Source organism: Callorhinus ursinus, unplaced genomic scaffold (genome assembly GCF_003265705.2).
Source record: "Callorhinus ursinus isolate GAN/ISIS: 27379988/994484 unplaced genomic scaffold, GSC_fseal_2.0 scaffold39, whole genome shotgun sequence".
Classification (NCBI taxonomy): Eukaryota; Metazoa; Chordata; class Mammalia; order Carnivora; family Otariidae; genus Callorhinus; species Callorhinus ursinus.
In genome coordinates this window covers 6,702,070-6,718,665 of record NW_027397101.1, presented here as the reverse complement: position 1 = coordinate 6,718,665, position 16,596 = coordinate 6,702,070, and positions in this window count along the sequence as shown.

The following is a 16,596-nucleotide window of genomic DNA, read 5'->3' as shown; positions in this document are numbered from 1 at the left end:
GTGGCTCAGTCGATTGAGTGCCTGCCTTCGGCTCAGGTCGTGATCCCAGGGTCCTGGGATCGAGCCCCACATTGGGCTCCCCGCTCAGTGGGGAGCTTGCTTCTCCCTCTCCCTCTGCCTGCTGCATCCCCTGCTTGTGCTCTCTCTGACAAATTAATAAAAAAGAAAAGAAAACACACTTTAAATGAATATCAAGGGAAAATAACCATTGAGACAAGAAAAAACTTGAAATCATACAAGACTTCTATACAAATGGTAAAGACATTGATTATTTCCTAGGGAAATTCAGATTGGCAAAATTGAACCCATTAGAATTAGAAAGTTTTAAAAGACCAATCTCCATAGAAAAGACAGAAGATTATTAAGTAACGACCCCCAAGAGAAAGCACCAGGCACAAATGATTTTACAGGGAAATTCTACCAAACCATTAATATAGGACATTAAAAAGGAAGGAAAACTTTCTAATTTCTTTTATGAAGCAAACATAATACTGATATCTAAACTAGACACAGTACAGAGAAAGAAAACTATTGGCCAATATAATTCATGAATATTGATGCAAAAATTTTAATTAAAATATTAGCAAAAAAATTCAATGCCACATTAAGAAAATAAAACATCAGGACCAAGTGGGATTTATTACAGAAATGCAAATCTGGTTTAATGTTTGGAAATTAATTAATATCATACCACAATAATAAATTAAGAAAAAGATCATATTATATCTGTATAGAAGTTGAGAAGACCTTTGAATAAATCAATACCTATTCATCATAAAAACACTCAGGAATATAGGAATTAAAAAATATTTTTTATAAAAAAGTTTTTATTTAAATTCCAGTTAGTTAACATACCGGGTATTATTAGTTTCAGGTGCACAATATAGTGATTCAACACTTCCATACAATACCCAGTGCTCATCACGAGTGCCCTTTTTAATCCCCATTGCCCATTTAACCCATCCTCCCACCCATCTCCCTTTTGGGAACCATTAGTTTGTTTTCTATACTTAAGAGTTTGTTTCTTGGTTTGCCTCTCTCTCTCTTTTTTTCCCTTTGCTCATTTGTTTTGTATCTTAAATTCTACAGCTGAGTAAAATCATAAGGTATTTGTCTTTCTCTGACTGATTTCTTTCTTTTAGCATAATACTCTCTAGCTCCATCCATGTCATTGCAAATGGCAAGATTTCATTCTTTTTGATGGCTCAATAATATTCTATTTTAATATATACCATATTTTCTTTATCCATTCATCAATTGATGGACATGTGGGCTATTTTCATAATTTGGCTATTGCAAATAATGCGGCTATAAAAACATTGGGTGCATGTATACCTTTGAATTAGTATTTTTGTTAAAGAATACTTTCTTAACACACACACAGACACACACACATACCTGCTCCTAAAGCTAATTTCTTATTTAATAGTCAAACGCTACCAGCAATGCTTTTAGGACTGGACACAAGATGAGAAGGCACACTATCCACTACTATCCAACATTGTACTAGAGGTATTAACTAATACAATTAGATAAGAGGAATCAACTAGAGGCATTAGAATGGATAAAGAAGAAGTAAAACTATTTATATTTGCAGATGATATTATTCTATACCTGGAAACCCCAGAAAAATCAATGATAAATTTAAGTTAAACAATAAAAGAATTCAGTGAAGTAGGGTATAACATTAACATAAAAACCAACAGCCTTCATATACACAGTCAACAAACATAAGACAATGTTAGAGACAACACTGTTTACCATAGCAACAAACAAGATTAAGTACTTAGAATTAAATTTAACAACAAATGTAGAAGAGCTATATGAGGAAAATCTTAAAGCACCAGTGAAGGACAATAAAATAGGCTGGATAGGATGACTGGACATTTCAAAGATGTAAGTTCTCCCTAAGTTAATTTGTAAAGTTAATACAGTTCCAAAAAAACTATCAACAAACCATTTTATACAGTCAGACAAGTTGATACTAAAGTTCATATAGAGAAACAAACACGCAGGAATAGCCAAGAAAACACTGAAAAAGAGAAGCTGTTTGGGACTAGCTTTACTAGGTATTAATACATAAAAGTCATTATAATCCAAACAGTGTGGTACTGGTGTATGAATGGGCAAGTGGACCAGTGGAATACAACAGAAAGTTAGAACTAGACCCAAGTGCACATGGAAACAGTGTGTAACAAAGGTGACATCACAAATCACTAATTTTTAATAAATTTGTTTGACAAAAATTCCATGAACCAAGTCAAGAGACAATTGACAACCAGGGAGAAAATATTCAGAAAATATACCATAAACAAGAGAGTAATATTTTAAAATATACAGAACTCTTAAAAATTATGGGACATGATGTCCATAATGAAAAAGACAGATAAAAGCAAGTGTTGCTGAAAAAAATGGAATCCTTACGCACTGCGGTGGGAATGTAAAATGGTGTGGTAGCTTTAGAAAGCAATTTAGGGGGCGCCTGGGTGGCTTAGTCATTAAGCATCTGCCTTCGGCTCAGATCATGATCCCAGGATCCTGGGATCGAGTCCCACATCGGGCTCCTTGCTCAGCAGGGAGCCTGCTTCTCCCTCTCCCACGCTCCCCTGCTTGTGTTCCCTCTCTCGCTGTGTCTCTGTCAAATAAATAAATAAAGTCTATATTAAAAAAATAGAAAACAATTTAGCAGTTCCTCAAAAAGTTAAACATGTAGTTGCCATATAACCCAGCAATTCCATTCCTAGGTATTATCCAAAAGAAATAAAAACATACACCCACATAAAAACTTGTACATGAATGTTCATAGCACCACTCTTCATAATAGCCAAAAAATGGAAACAACCCAAATGTCTGCGAACTGATGAATGGATAAACAAAATGTGGTGTGTTTATATACACATATATACACACATAAAATATAGCCACGGAATAGAATATTATTCAGCCATAAAAAGGAACAAACTACTGATTTACACTACAACACAGATAAACATTTAAAAAAATGCTTAGTGAAAGAAGCCAGTCACAAATCCAAGTTGAAGGATGTCCAACTAAATAACTAATCAATTTTTTTTTCAAACTGTCAAGATCCTGAAAGACAGAGGAACACTGAAGAACTATTATTGACTAGAAGGAAGAAAAGATGAATGATAACTTAATGTTCTATGAGATCCCAGATAGGATCTTGGAACAAAAGACATTACTGAAAAAAATTGGTGAAAAAATTGTTTAAGTCTATTTATGTAAGTCATCTCTATCCCCAACGTGGGGCTCAAGCTCACAAACCTGAGATTAAGAGCCACATGTTCTACTGACCAAGCCAGCCAGGCACCACAAATTGGTGAAATTTGAATAAGAACTGTAGTTTACTGCAGTTGTAGTGACATTGTACTAAATTAATATTGTACTAATATTAATTTTCTGGTTTTGATCATTGTCCGTGGTTATACATTAGAAGGAGCTGAGTGAGGGATATATGACAACTCTGTGCTGTTTTCATCTTTCCTATAAATCCAGAATCAGTTCTGAATAAAAAGCATAAAAAAGAATATCAACAATAACTGTACTGACATCTTTCTTCAAAATTAATCTCTGACACCAGAAGTAAGGAGGAATACAACTTAAACTAAAGATGTATTTGTCCTTACTTACCTTAATTTAATGACAATAATTAAGATGAAATGCCACAGCAGAAAGTTTCCGTAGATACAAAATGTACTGACTACCTTTGGTATAAGCCCCCAACATACCTACAGATCTCAAGCGTAATGAAGAAGGAAGCCATCCCAAGAGTCCTCTCAATGACCTCTTACAAGATTTAAGTGCTTGTTGAATGTATTATTAATCAGCTACTTAATTAAACTGCTTCATTTTAGTCTATTTGGGATTTTATTCCAACAAGACAAATTATGTAATTTTTTAAAGATTTTATTTTTCTACATAATCTCTATCCCAACGTGGGGCTCAAACTCATGACCCTGAGATCAATGTCCAACACTCTACCAACTGAGCCAGCCAGGCTCCCTGATAAGTTATATTATTACTTATAATAATATGTATTACTACATATCCCATTTTTAAACTTGATTCCAAATCAAGCTGATAATTAAATCATTGTGGGTCTAAAATAATGAAACTTATGTCCTTTGTGGAACATAAAAGAGTCAATATGAGTACCTCACAGTTATTCAGTCACTTTCAATACTAGGCAGAATGGTAAAACTGCCCAGTGTTCTATGCTTGCTGATGGTGGGGGTTTTGAGGAGTGCTTAGAAGATCCCCCAAATCACCACCTATGTCAACAAAAACAATTCCAGAGGTAAGTAATAATAGTAAAATCCATTTGCATGAATAATGGAAACTGCCTCAATCTTGTGCAAATTTTGTAAAAGTGTTTGCTATTTTGTATTGATATGTAATATACATTATTTTACATAAAAACATCATGCTTGCTATGAGAGATAGCATCAAGGCAAGTCTCTTGGCATTGCCTTCGAACAGGACTGTCCCTCTCAACCATCTTGTGTGAGAATTCTGGAGCCCTCTTGTTTCTATATTACTATGAATATGGCAATCACGAGTTGAGGAGGTTTATCAGGTTATCCCCAGTATTATTAGGCTGCTAACAATGATTTATATCTGGTTACTCATGTTACCCAGTCGGCCAAGAAGAATTTTACTGTGCTCCCATGAGGGTATGACTATCTTTTCTATGCCATTTACACGAGTCCCAAATTTACAAAACCATTGTATTTATGACATTGTAGTCCTTTTGTTACAAAAGGTCTTTTGTGGGTTTAAGTCACATAGCAGGGCCTGCGTAGGTACAAAGTTGCAACTGTGTACTGGAGAACATTTCCATCCGCATTTTTCAGCATGTGGCCCTGGAGCTGACCACCTGTGTACCATAGGAGGGCACTTATGCACTCAGACTATGATGATGCTAATAGCCTGATTCTTCACCCTTCCCTATAACCACATGTTCAGCCATGTAACTTTGCAGTGCCCTGTCACACAGCACCAGAGTGTAATTTCCTACCCTGTGTCTTGCCATTGTCTCACTTTGGCCAATGGGACGTTAGCAGAAGTGAAGCAACCTGCCATGAATACACCATTAGGCCTATATACTCCTGTGCTTCCAGCATCCCCAGGAAGGCATACCAGGGCTAGCCATCTCATCCCAGGAGGATGAGTAACTTGTAGAACTGAACTGCCCCAGCCAAGGGCACAGCTCCCAATCAACCTGCAGATGCATGAGGAATTTTTTTTTAATGCCCCTGAAGTTTTGCAGTTATTTGTTATACAACTATGGCTAACTGGTACGCATATCAATTTGGTTGCAAAGATACAGAAAGACTTTGTGGTATACATTAGTCAAGGGCATGACTTGTTCTTCATGCCCCTCATTGAAAACAGGGGGAGAGAAAAATTGAATCAGTCTGGGAGGTCAAAATTTTATAATTGGCATTCACGAAAATGAGAATGGCAATATCCAGAGTGAATTTAAAATTTTCTGGCACAAAAAAAGGCAAGAATCTTCAGATTTAAAATGTCCACAAGTGAAGAGCAAGGTGTATAAATTCATGGTGAATTTTCAGAATATGAGGAATAAAGGGAGAATTCAAAAAACCTTCTGGGGAGTGGGGAGGGGTAAGAATCAGTTTGCATTGTACCTTTCATCAATAAAATTAAATACTGAAAAATACTAAAGCAATACTTTCAAAGCTTGATTTTAAAAAATCTAGATAGATAGACGAATATCTAGTCCCGGCTAAATTAGCAATCCAGTGGAATGACAAAAATAAGCCTTGTTTAATGTGAGGACTCAGAAATTTCCTTCCCACAGTTGCTCACTGAAAAAAATATTCCAGAGGATATAATCCAGTCAAGTGCTCCCTCAACCTTTGCAGAGCTTAGGCAGGAGTACAGATGAAGACGTCCAAATTGTGACATCTCTGTCTCTTTCTTCCTACCACTAGCTCCATCTTTTTCTGCAGGGGAAACCACATCATGCATGTAGAACCTTAACCTGCAAGTCCAAGTTCCACCCTAGCTTGCCTTAAGTAGCCTCCCCCTTGCCAGCCCTCAGGTCTAGTTAGATGTGTAATCTACACACAGGAGGTAAGGAAAAGGCCTGCACAGGTCCTGGAAGTGGGGCCATGAAATCCCAGGTACTTAGAACATGATCTTGAGGGTATGGGCATGGGGTCTGGGTAGTCCTAATGGACTCCTTTATACACTTCACCCACTCTTCACCAGCCAAGGGGCTTGGCTGGAGGAAGGCCAGAGCAGAGCCCTATAAGCCTTGGGGCCCACGGCAGGGGCCCAGTTGCCCAGGTCTAGGGGTAGTACTGAGTCCAGCAAAATGAAAGTTTAATCCCAAGGAAAGACATAGGGCACAAATAAACAAAGAATTGACAAATATATCATAGAATGGAATAGACACATGCTTAGTGGGATTTAGCATATAACAATTGTAACTTCAAAAACTACTAACATTTATTGAGACCTCACTATATACCCATACTCTCATTGACCCTATTTTACTTATGGGGAAACTTAGATTACTTACAAGGCCCATGTGCACAAAACAATGCCACGGCTGTAATCTTAACTGCAATACTATTCTACAGTAAAGGTAAAAGCATCTCAATTCACTAGTGAAGGGACAAATTTTTCAGTAAATAGTACTGGGAAAATTGACTCTAAGATTAGTGAAGGTAATATTTGCTGCTGTAACCTCAGTAGTTTAATAATATAAAAGATGATTTCTCTGTCACTTAAAGTCTACAATGGGTGTTCCTGATTGGCAGTTGCCTTCCTCCAAGCAGTGATCCAGGGATCAAGACTTTTCCCACCTTAGGATATTTCTTCTTTCAAAACATAGTTTCCAAGGGTGCATGCTTGGCTGCCTCAGTCAAGAGGGGAAAGAAAATCAAGGATGAGTGTGGGAAGTTTTCATAGACCAGCCCGAAACAGGGTCCATAATCTCTGCCACATTTGTTCCCTTGAGCTTAGTCACATGGCCACACTTAACTGCAAAGACTTAGAAAGATAGATTAATGTATGTCCAGGAAAAAAGAAGAAATGGTTTGCTGAGCATCTAGCATTTTCTGCCATACCCGTCCATTTGGATTTAAAAAAAAAACTAGATTTATACTTCATATCATACCCACAATAACAAATTTAAGATAGGCTAATAAGCTAACACCTAAAAAATAAGCTAACACCAAACTCAACTATGAAAGAATTACAAAAAATATTTTTTTATGGTCTTGGGGCTGGAAAGGCCTTAAGCAAATCACAGAACCCAGGAAAAGACTGGCACATTTAAACTGTATGTAAACTAAAAACATCTGAACAACCAAGGATGCTGTAAACAATGTAAAAGAAGTATGAGATCAGGAGAAAATATTTACAACATATATATTACTGACAATAGATAAATATGTAGAATATGCAAATACTTATGCAAATCATCTAGAAGAAGACAACTCAATGGAAAAATATACCAAAGATTTGAACAGGAAATTTTCTGAAGAAAAAAAGCAAATAGCTAGCAAACATATGAAATGCTGCTCAAAAGCAACATAATCAAGGAAATGCACATTTAAATAATAAATGATTTTGCCCATCAGTTTGGCAACAATAAAAAATATTTATCATGTTTAGTATTAAAGTACATGTAAGGAAATGTGTCCTCTTTTATACTCTTGGGAGAAATGTAAATTATCACAGCATTTTGAAGGGCAATTTGACTATATCTATCAGTTAAAAATTTCTATAGCTTTCAACCTAGTAATTATTCAATACAGCAACATTTTTCCTCTGTGCATAAGGTGGTTATGTACATAAGGTCATTTTCCCCTGTGCATAAGGTCACTGCGTTATTGTTTAAAATATTAGAAAAAATTTGAACAGTCTAAATGTCCATCAGTAGGAGAATAATATAGAATAACATTGTCAAACTATGCTATTAATACATACCATGGAATACTAGGCAGTGACTGAAAAAGATAAAATGAAGCTGAATGTGTGGCATGGAGATATCTCTAGGACATATTTTTCTAAGTGAAAAAGCAAATTACAAAGCAATAGGAACAGCTTAATCTCAGTGAGGTTTTTAAGAAAAGCCATAAAATATACTGTGCATTTTTATATGCACATGTTTATAAGTGCATTTTAAGGAGTCCGGAAAGATAGTTCTAAACTGGTAACAAAGGTTATGTCTGAGGATGAACATAGGAACTGAATTTAAAAGAAGCCATTGGGTTTTGATATTGGGAAATGATTGATGACTTTTGAAGACCAAATCTCATGGAAGTTGTGAGACCAGAAACAGTAGTGAAGAAGCAAAAGAAGGGAGGAAGTTGGAAAGGGGAATTGAGCATAGAAAGAAGCAACATACAAAGTTCCAGAAAAAATGGAATAGAAATGTACAATGAATGCAAGGCACAGAAAGGAATGGTATGGTGGTGTGGATGAGCTCAGGAGACCAGCCGGTGATGTCTGGAGCCAGAGGGACTTGTGAACTAGATTGCAGACAGATTTCATAATGGATTTGGGGAGTATTTTGGGCTCAGAGGTTGGCTGTGTGTTGGAATGTTACTGATTGGAGCTGGGGGGAATGGCAATAAGTCTTCGGTTGACTTCATCTTGTTGTTAAAGAAAATTGGTGGGCTTTTGCCGCATCTACTGTGAGAATGAAGACCATTCTCAGCAATCAGACTGCTGACATTCCAAAAAATGTCGTTGACCTCACTTTGAAAGGATGCACTAGTATTGTGAAGGGACTTCAATCACATCAGTGTAGAACTCAGTCTCCTGGGAAAGAAAAGGAAGAGGTTCAGAGTTGACAAGTGGTAGGGAAATAGAAGGAACTGATTACTGTTCACACCAACTGTAGTCATGTACAGAATATGGTCAAGGGCTGGGCTTCCGGTTCAAGATGTGGTCTGTGAATGCTCACTCCCCTATCAACGTTGTTATTCAGGAGAATGGTTCTCTTGTTGAAATCCAAAAATTCCTGGGTGAAAAATACATCTGCAGGGTTCAGATAAGGCCAGGCATTGCTTGTTCAGTATTTCGAGCCCAGAAAGAGGAGTTAATTCTTGAAGGAAATGACATTAAACTTGTATCAAATTCAGCTGCTTTTATTCAGCAAGCCACAACAGTTAAAAATAAGGATACCAGAAAATTTTGGATGGTGTCTGTTTCTCTTAGATTTCCTGGGAGATAGCAGTGTCTTTTGTTCTAATGAGGTGACTTGGTAGGCTTCTGGATGGGGGCTGGTCACAAGAAAGATCAAGCCATGAGAAGGAGCTTGGAATTTTCAGCTTCCCTCCTCATTCTCTAGGGAGAGGGGAGGGGCTGGAAATGGAGTAAAAGATTGATCATGCTTATGTGATGAAGCCTCCATAAAAATTCCAGTGGGGTTTGGGGTGCCTCCAGGTTGGTGAGCATGTGAAGGTGCTAGGAGAGTAGTGTACCTGGAGAAGGCATGGAAGCTCTGTGCCCCCTCCCATATACACATCTACACATCTCTGAACATTCATCTGTATACTTTATCATATCCTTGTATAATTGATTGGTAAACGGTAAGCAAACTGTTTTCCTAAGTTCTGTGAGCTGCTCTAGCAACTTAATTGAACCTGAGGAAGGGCTCACAAGAACCTCTGATTTATAGCTGATCAGGCAAAGACATGGGTTAAAACCCGGGCTTGATGTTGGCATCTTTAGTGGGGGGCAGTCTTGTAGGCCCTTAACTTGTGGGATCTGACGCTACCTCTATGTAGAGAGTGTCAGAATTGTTTTAAATTGTAGAACACTCAGCTGGTGCCGTGGAATTCCTTGGTTTGGGGGAAAAAACCATATCTAGTATCAGAAGTGTTATTAGTATGTGGTAGTGTGACAGTAAAGGAGAAACGTGGAAGTGAGTTTTTCCCTGCTTAGGTCGGAACAAAAAAAGAACTTACACAACTCAACAACAAAAAGCCAAAATAATCCAATTAAAAATGGGCAGAGGACCTGAATAGACATTTTCCCAAAGAAGACATACAGATGGCCAACAGGTACATGAAAATGTGCTTAACATCACTAATCATCAGGAAAATGCAAATCAAAACCACAATGAGATATCACCTCACATCTGTTAGAATGGCTATTATCAAAGAGACAAGAAATAATAAGTGTTGTCAAGGATGTGAAAAAGAAGCCCTCATGCACTGTTGGTGGGAATGTAAATTGATACAGTCACTGTGGAAAACAGTATAGATGTTCCTCAAAAAATTAGAAGATCCACCAATTCCACTTCTGGTTATTTATCTGAAGAAAATGAGAACACTAACTTGAAAAAATATCTGCAGGGGTGCCTGGGTGGTTCAGTCGTTAAGTGTCTGCCTTCAGCTCAGGTCACGATCCCAGGATCCTGGGATCAAGCCCCGCATCAGGCTCCCTGCTCCACGGGAAGCCTGCTTCTCCCTCTCCCACTCCCCCTGCTCGTGTTCCCTCTCTTGCTGTGTCTCTCTGTCAAATAAATAAATAAAATCTTAAAAGAAAAAAGAAAAATATCTGCATCTTCATGTTCACAGCAGCATTATTTACAATAACCGAGATATGGAAACAACCTAATTGTCCATTGATGGATCAATGGATAAAGAAGATGTCCTATACATATGCAAAGAACATTATTCAGCCATAAAAAAAGAAGGAAATCTTGCCATTTGTGACAACATGTATGGATATTGAGGGCATTATGCTAAGTGAAATAAATCAGGCAAAGACAAATACTGCATGATCTCACATGTGAAATCTAAGACAAAAACAAAAACAAAAAAATCCCCAGCCCCCCCCAAAACAAAACAAAACAAAATCCAAGTTCATAGAAACAGAGAACAGATTGGTGGTTGCCAGAGAAGAAGGTAGAGGATACATGAAATGGGTGAAGGTGGTCAAAACGTAAAAACTTCCAGTTATAAAAAAGTGAGTCATGGAGATGTAATGTACGGCATGGTGACTATAGTTAATAATACTGTTTTGCATATTTAAAAGTTGCTAGGAAAGTAGTCTTAAAAGTTCTCATCACAAGAAAAAATTTGTAACTATGTGTGGTGACAGATAATAGACTTATTGTGGTGATCATTTTGCAATATATAGAAATATGTTTACCTGAAACTAATATAATGTTATATGTTAATTATATCTCAATAAAAAAAGAGATGGGAAGAATATATTACAAATCACACATCTGATAATGGACTTGTATACAGTATACATAAAGAACACTCAAAACTAAATAATAAGAAAACTAATGACAAATTGGGCAAAAGATGTGAAGACACTTCACCAAAGAAGATCTATGGATCAAATTAGCACATGAAAAGATGCCCAGCATCATTAGTCATTAAGAAAATACAAATTAAAATCACAATGGGATACCCTTATACATGCAGTAAAAAGGCCAACAAAAATGAAAAGGACTCACTATATGCCAGGATGGCAAGATCGTGGAGAAACCACAACTCTAATAAACTGATGGTGGGAATGTAAAATTATATAACTACATTGGAAAACTGCTCGGCAGTAGACAATTTTTTATTTTATTTTATTTTATTTTTTTTTAAAGATTTTATTTATTTGAGAGAGAGAGAATGAGAGAGAGAGAGAGCACATGAGAGGGGGGAGGGTCAGAGGGAGAAGCAGACTCCCTGCTGAGCAGGGAGCCCGATGCGGGACTCGATCCCAGGACTCCAGGATCATGACCTGAGCCGAAGGCAGTGGCTTAACCAACTGAGCCACCCAGGCGCCCCGGCAGTAGACAATTTTTTAAAGTCTTACTGCTATGAATATGTCATCCCACTGCCTTCTGGTTTCCATGGTTTCTGATGAGAAATCAGCCATTGATATTATTGAGGATCACATGTACATGATGATTTGCTTCTCTTGCTATTTTCAAGATTCTTTTTTTTCATTTTTGGAGAATTTTATTAAAAATTTTTAATTTGAATATAGTTGACACACATTGTACAACATAGTGATTAAACTTCTCTATATGTTCTGTTGTTCTTACCACAAATGTAGCCACCATCTCTTACATGATGCTATTAAAATATCACTGACCATACTCCCTATGATGTGCCATTTATTCCTGTGACTTATTCATTCCATAACTGGAAGCTTGTATCTCCCAACCCCCTTCACTTCATCCATTTTGCCTATACCCCAAACCCCTTCTCTGGCAACCATCAGTTTGTTCTCTGTACTTATAGGTTTAATTCTGTTTTCCATTTGTGTGTTTATTCATTTGTTTTGTTCTTTTTATATTCCACATATGAGTGAAATCATATAACATTTGTCTTCTCAGTCTGATTTATTTTGCTTAGTATAATACTCTCTATGTCTATCCATGCTGTCCCAAATGGCAAGCTCTCATTCTTTTCTTATGGCTGTGTAATATTCTATTGTATATACATACCAATCTTTATTCCCCATTCATCTATCAATGGACACTTAAGTTGCTTCCATATCTTGACTATTGGAAATAATGCTGTAATAAACATAGGGGTGCATATATCTTTTCAAATTAGTGTTTTCATTTTCTTTGAGTAAATACCCAATAGTGAAATTATTGGATCATATTGTATTTCTCTATTTAATTTTTTGATAGATCTCCATATTGTCTCCACAATGGCTGTACCAATTTACATTCCCACCAACAGCACACAAGGGTTCCTTTTTCTCCACATCTTTGCCAACATTTGTTATTTCTTGTCTTTTTTATTTTAGCCATTCTGATAGTGTGAGGTGATATTGTAATTTTGATTTGCATTTCCCTGATGACTATTGATGTGCCTATTGGCCATCTATATGTCTTCTTTGGAAAAATGTCTAGTCAGGTTTTCTGCCTATTTTAAAAATTGGATTGTTTGGGTTTTTTCATGTTGAGTTGTATAAATTCTTTATATATTTTGGATATTAACCCCTTATCAAATATATCATTTGCAAATATCTTCTTCCATTCAGTAGGTTGCCTTTTTGTTTTGTTGATAGTTTCCTTCACTGTGCAAAAGCTTTTATTTTAATGTAGTCCCACTTGTTTATTTTTGCTTTTGTTTCCCTTGCCCGAGGAGACATATTTATTTTATTTTATTTTATTTTAAGATTTTATTTATTTATTTGAAAGAGAGAGAGTGAGAGAGAGCATGAATGGGGAGAGGGTCAGAGGGAGAACCTGATGTGGGACTCGATCCCAGGACTCCGGGATCATGATCTGAGCCGAAGGCAGTCACTTAACCAATTGAGCCACCCAGGCAGCCCCTGAGGAGACATATTTAGAAAAATGTTTCTATGGCTGAAGTCAGAGGAGTTTCTGCCTGTGTTCCACACTTTTTAACTGAAGTATAATTAACATTCAGGGTTATATTAGTTTCAGGTATACAATACAGTGATTTAGCAATTCTATACATTACTCAGTGCTCATCAAGATAGATGTACTCTTAATCCCCTTCACCTATTCTTCTTTACCCCTTCTTCTCTGGCAACCACCAGTTTATTTTCTGTATTTAAGGGTCTGTTTTTTGTCTCTTGTTTTGTTTGTTTTGTTCCTTAAATTCCACATATGAGGGAAATCATATAGTATTTGTCTTTCTCTGACTGATTTATTTCACTAAGTATTATACCCTCTTCGTCTACCCATGTTGTTACAAATGGCAAAATTTCATTCTTATTATGGCTGAGTAATATTCCATTTTACATATATACCACAACATCTTTGTTCATTCATTTATTGATGGACATTTGGATTGCTTTTATATCTTGGCTATTGTAAATAATTTTGCAGTAAACATAGGGGGACATATATCTTTTCAAATTAGTGTTTTTGTTTTCTTTGGGTAAATAACCAGTAATTAAATTATTGGATTATATAGTAGTTCTTCTTTTAATTTTTTGAGGAAGCTCCATAGTGTTTTCCATAATGGCTGTACCAGTTTACATTCCCAGCAACAGGGCATGAGGGTTCCTTTTTCTCCACATCAGTCCCAACACTTGTTATTTCTTGTCTTTTTGATTTTAGCCATTCTGACCGGGCTAAAATGATAACTCATTGTGGTTTTAATTTGCATTTTCCTGATGATGAATGATGTTGAGCATCTTTTTATGTGTCTATTGGCCATCTGTATGTCTTCTTTGGGAAAATGTCTATTCAGGTCCTCTGCCCATTTTTAATTGGATTATTTGGCTTTCTGTTGTTGAGTTGTATAAGTTCTTTCTATAGGGATATTAACCCCTTATTGGATATGCCATTTGTAAATATATTCTCCCATTCAGTAGGTTGTCTTTTTGTTTTGTTGATAGTTTCCTTCATTGTACAAAAGCTTTTTATTTTGAGGTAGTCCCAATAGTTTAATATTGCTTTTGATACCCTTGCCTTAGCTGTCTAGAAAAATGTCTCTCCAGCTGCCTGTATGTTTTTCTAGGAATTTTATGGTTTCAGGTCTCACAGTTAGGTCTTTAATTTATTTCAAGATTTTTTGTTTTGTTTTGTTTTTTGTATTTTGTGTATTTTGGTGTGAGAAAGTGGTCCAGTTTTATTTTTTTGCAGGTAGCTGTCCAGTTTTCTGCACACCACTTATTGAGTAGGCTGCCTTTTCCCCATTGTATATTCTTGCCTCCTTTGTCATAGATTAATTGATCATTAAGTATGGGTTTATTTCTAGGCTCTATTCTGTTCTATTGATCTATGTGTCTATTTTTTTGTGTTCATACCATACTGTTTTGATTATTACAGCTTCGTAGTATATCTTGAAATATGGAATTATGATACCTCTAGCTTTGTTCTTCTTTCCCAAAATTGCTTTGAATATTCAGGGTCTTTTCTGGTCCCATACAAATTTTAGTATTATTTGTTCTAATTCTGTGAAAAATGCTGTTGCTATTTTGATAGGGATTGCATTGAATCTGTAGATTGCTTTGGGTAGTGTGGATATTTTAACAATATTACTTCTTCCAATCCATGAACATGGAATATCTTTCCATTTGTTTGTGTAATCTTTAATTTCTTTTATCAATATTTTATAGTTTTCAAAGTACAGATCTTTCACAACCTTGATTAAGTTTTTTCCTAGGTATTTTATTCTTTTGGTGAAATTGTAAATGGCATTGTTTTCTTAATTTCTCTGTTACTAATAAATTATTAGTGTACAGAAACACTACTGATTTCTGGGTATTAATTTTATATCCTGGACCTTTGCTGAATTCATTTGTTACTTCTGCTTTTTGGTGAGTCATTAGAGTTTTTTATGTATAATATCATTTCATCTGCAAATAGTAACATTTTAACTTTTTCCTTACCAATATGAATGGCTCTTATTTCTTCTTCTTCTTTGATTGCTGTGGCTAGGACTTCCAGCACTATGTTGAATAAAAGTGGTGAGAATAGATATGCTTGTCTTGTTCCTGATCTTAGAGGGAAAGCTCTCAGTTTTCCACCATTAAATATGTTAACTATGGATTTTTCACATATGGCCTTTGTTATGTTGAGGTGTATTCCCTCTAAATTCACTTTGTTGAGAATTTTTATCATGAGTGGATATTGAATTTTGTCAAATGCCTTTTCTGTATCTATTGAGATGATAATTTGATTTTTATCCTTTGTTTTGTTGATGTGCTGTATCATGTTGACTGATTTGTGAATACTGAACTGTTCTTGCATCCCTGGTATAATTCCCAGTTGATCATGATGAATGATTCTTTTAATGTGTTGTTGAATGCAATTTGCTAATTATTGAGGACTATGTTCATCAGGGATATTGGCCTGTAGTTTTCTTTTGTGTGTGTGTGGTGTCTTCATCTGGTTTTCGTATGAAGGCTATGCTGGCCTTGTAGAATGTATTTGGAAGCTTTTCTTCCTCTTCTGTTTTTTGGAATAGTTTGAAGAGAATAAGTATTAACTCTTCTGGAAATGTCTGGTAGAGTTCACCTGTGAATCCATCTGGTCCTGCATTTTATTTTGTTGATAGTTAATTGATTGTTTTTAGATTTATTTATTTAAGTAATCTCTACATCCAATGTGGGGCTCAAACTCATGACCCCAATATCATGGAAAAGCATGCTTTTCTGACTGAGCCAGCCAGGTGCCCCAATAGTTAATCAATTATTGATTCAATTTTGTTACTGGTAATTGGTCTGTTCAGATTTTCTACTTATTCCTGATTCAATTTTGGAAGATTGTATGTTTCTAGGAAACTATCCATTTCTTCTAGGTTGTCCAGTTTGTTGGCATATAATTTTTCATAGCAGTCTCATAATCCTTTGTAATATTGTGGTGTCACTTGTTACTTTTCCTTGCTCATTTCTGGTTTTATTTGGGTCCTTCCTCTTTTTTATTTCCTGAGTCTGGCTAAGGCTAAGGGTTTATCAATTTTGTTTATCTTTTCAAAGTAAGTATTGTTGGTTTTCTTTCTTTTTTCTTTTTCTTTCTTTCTTTTTTCTTTTTCTTTTTTCTTCTTTTTTCTTTCTTTTTTCTTCTTTCCTTCCTTTCTTCCTTCCTTCTTTTCTTTCTTTCTTTCTTTCTTTCTTTCTTTCTTTCTTTCTTTCTTT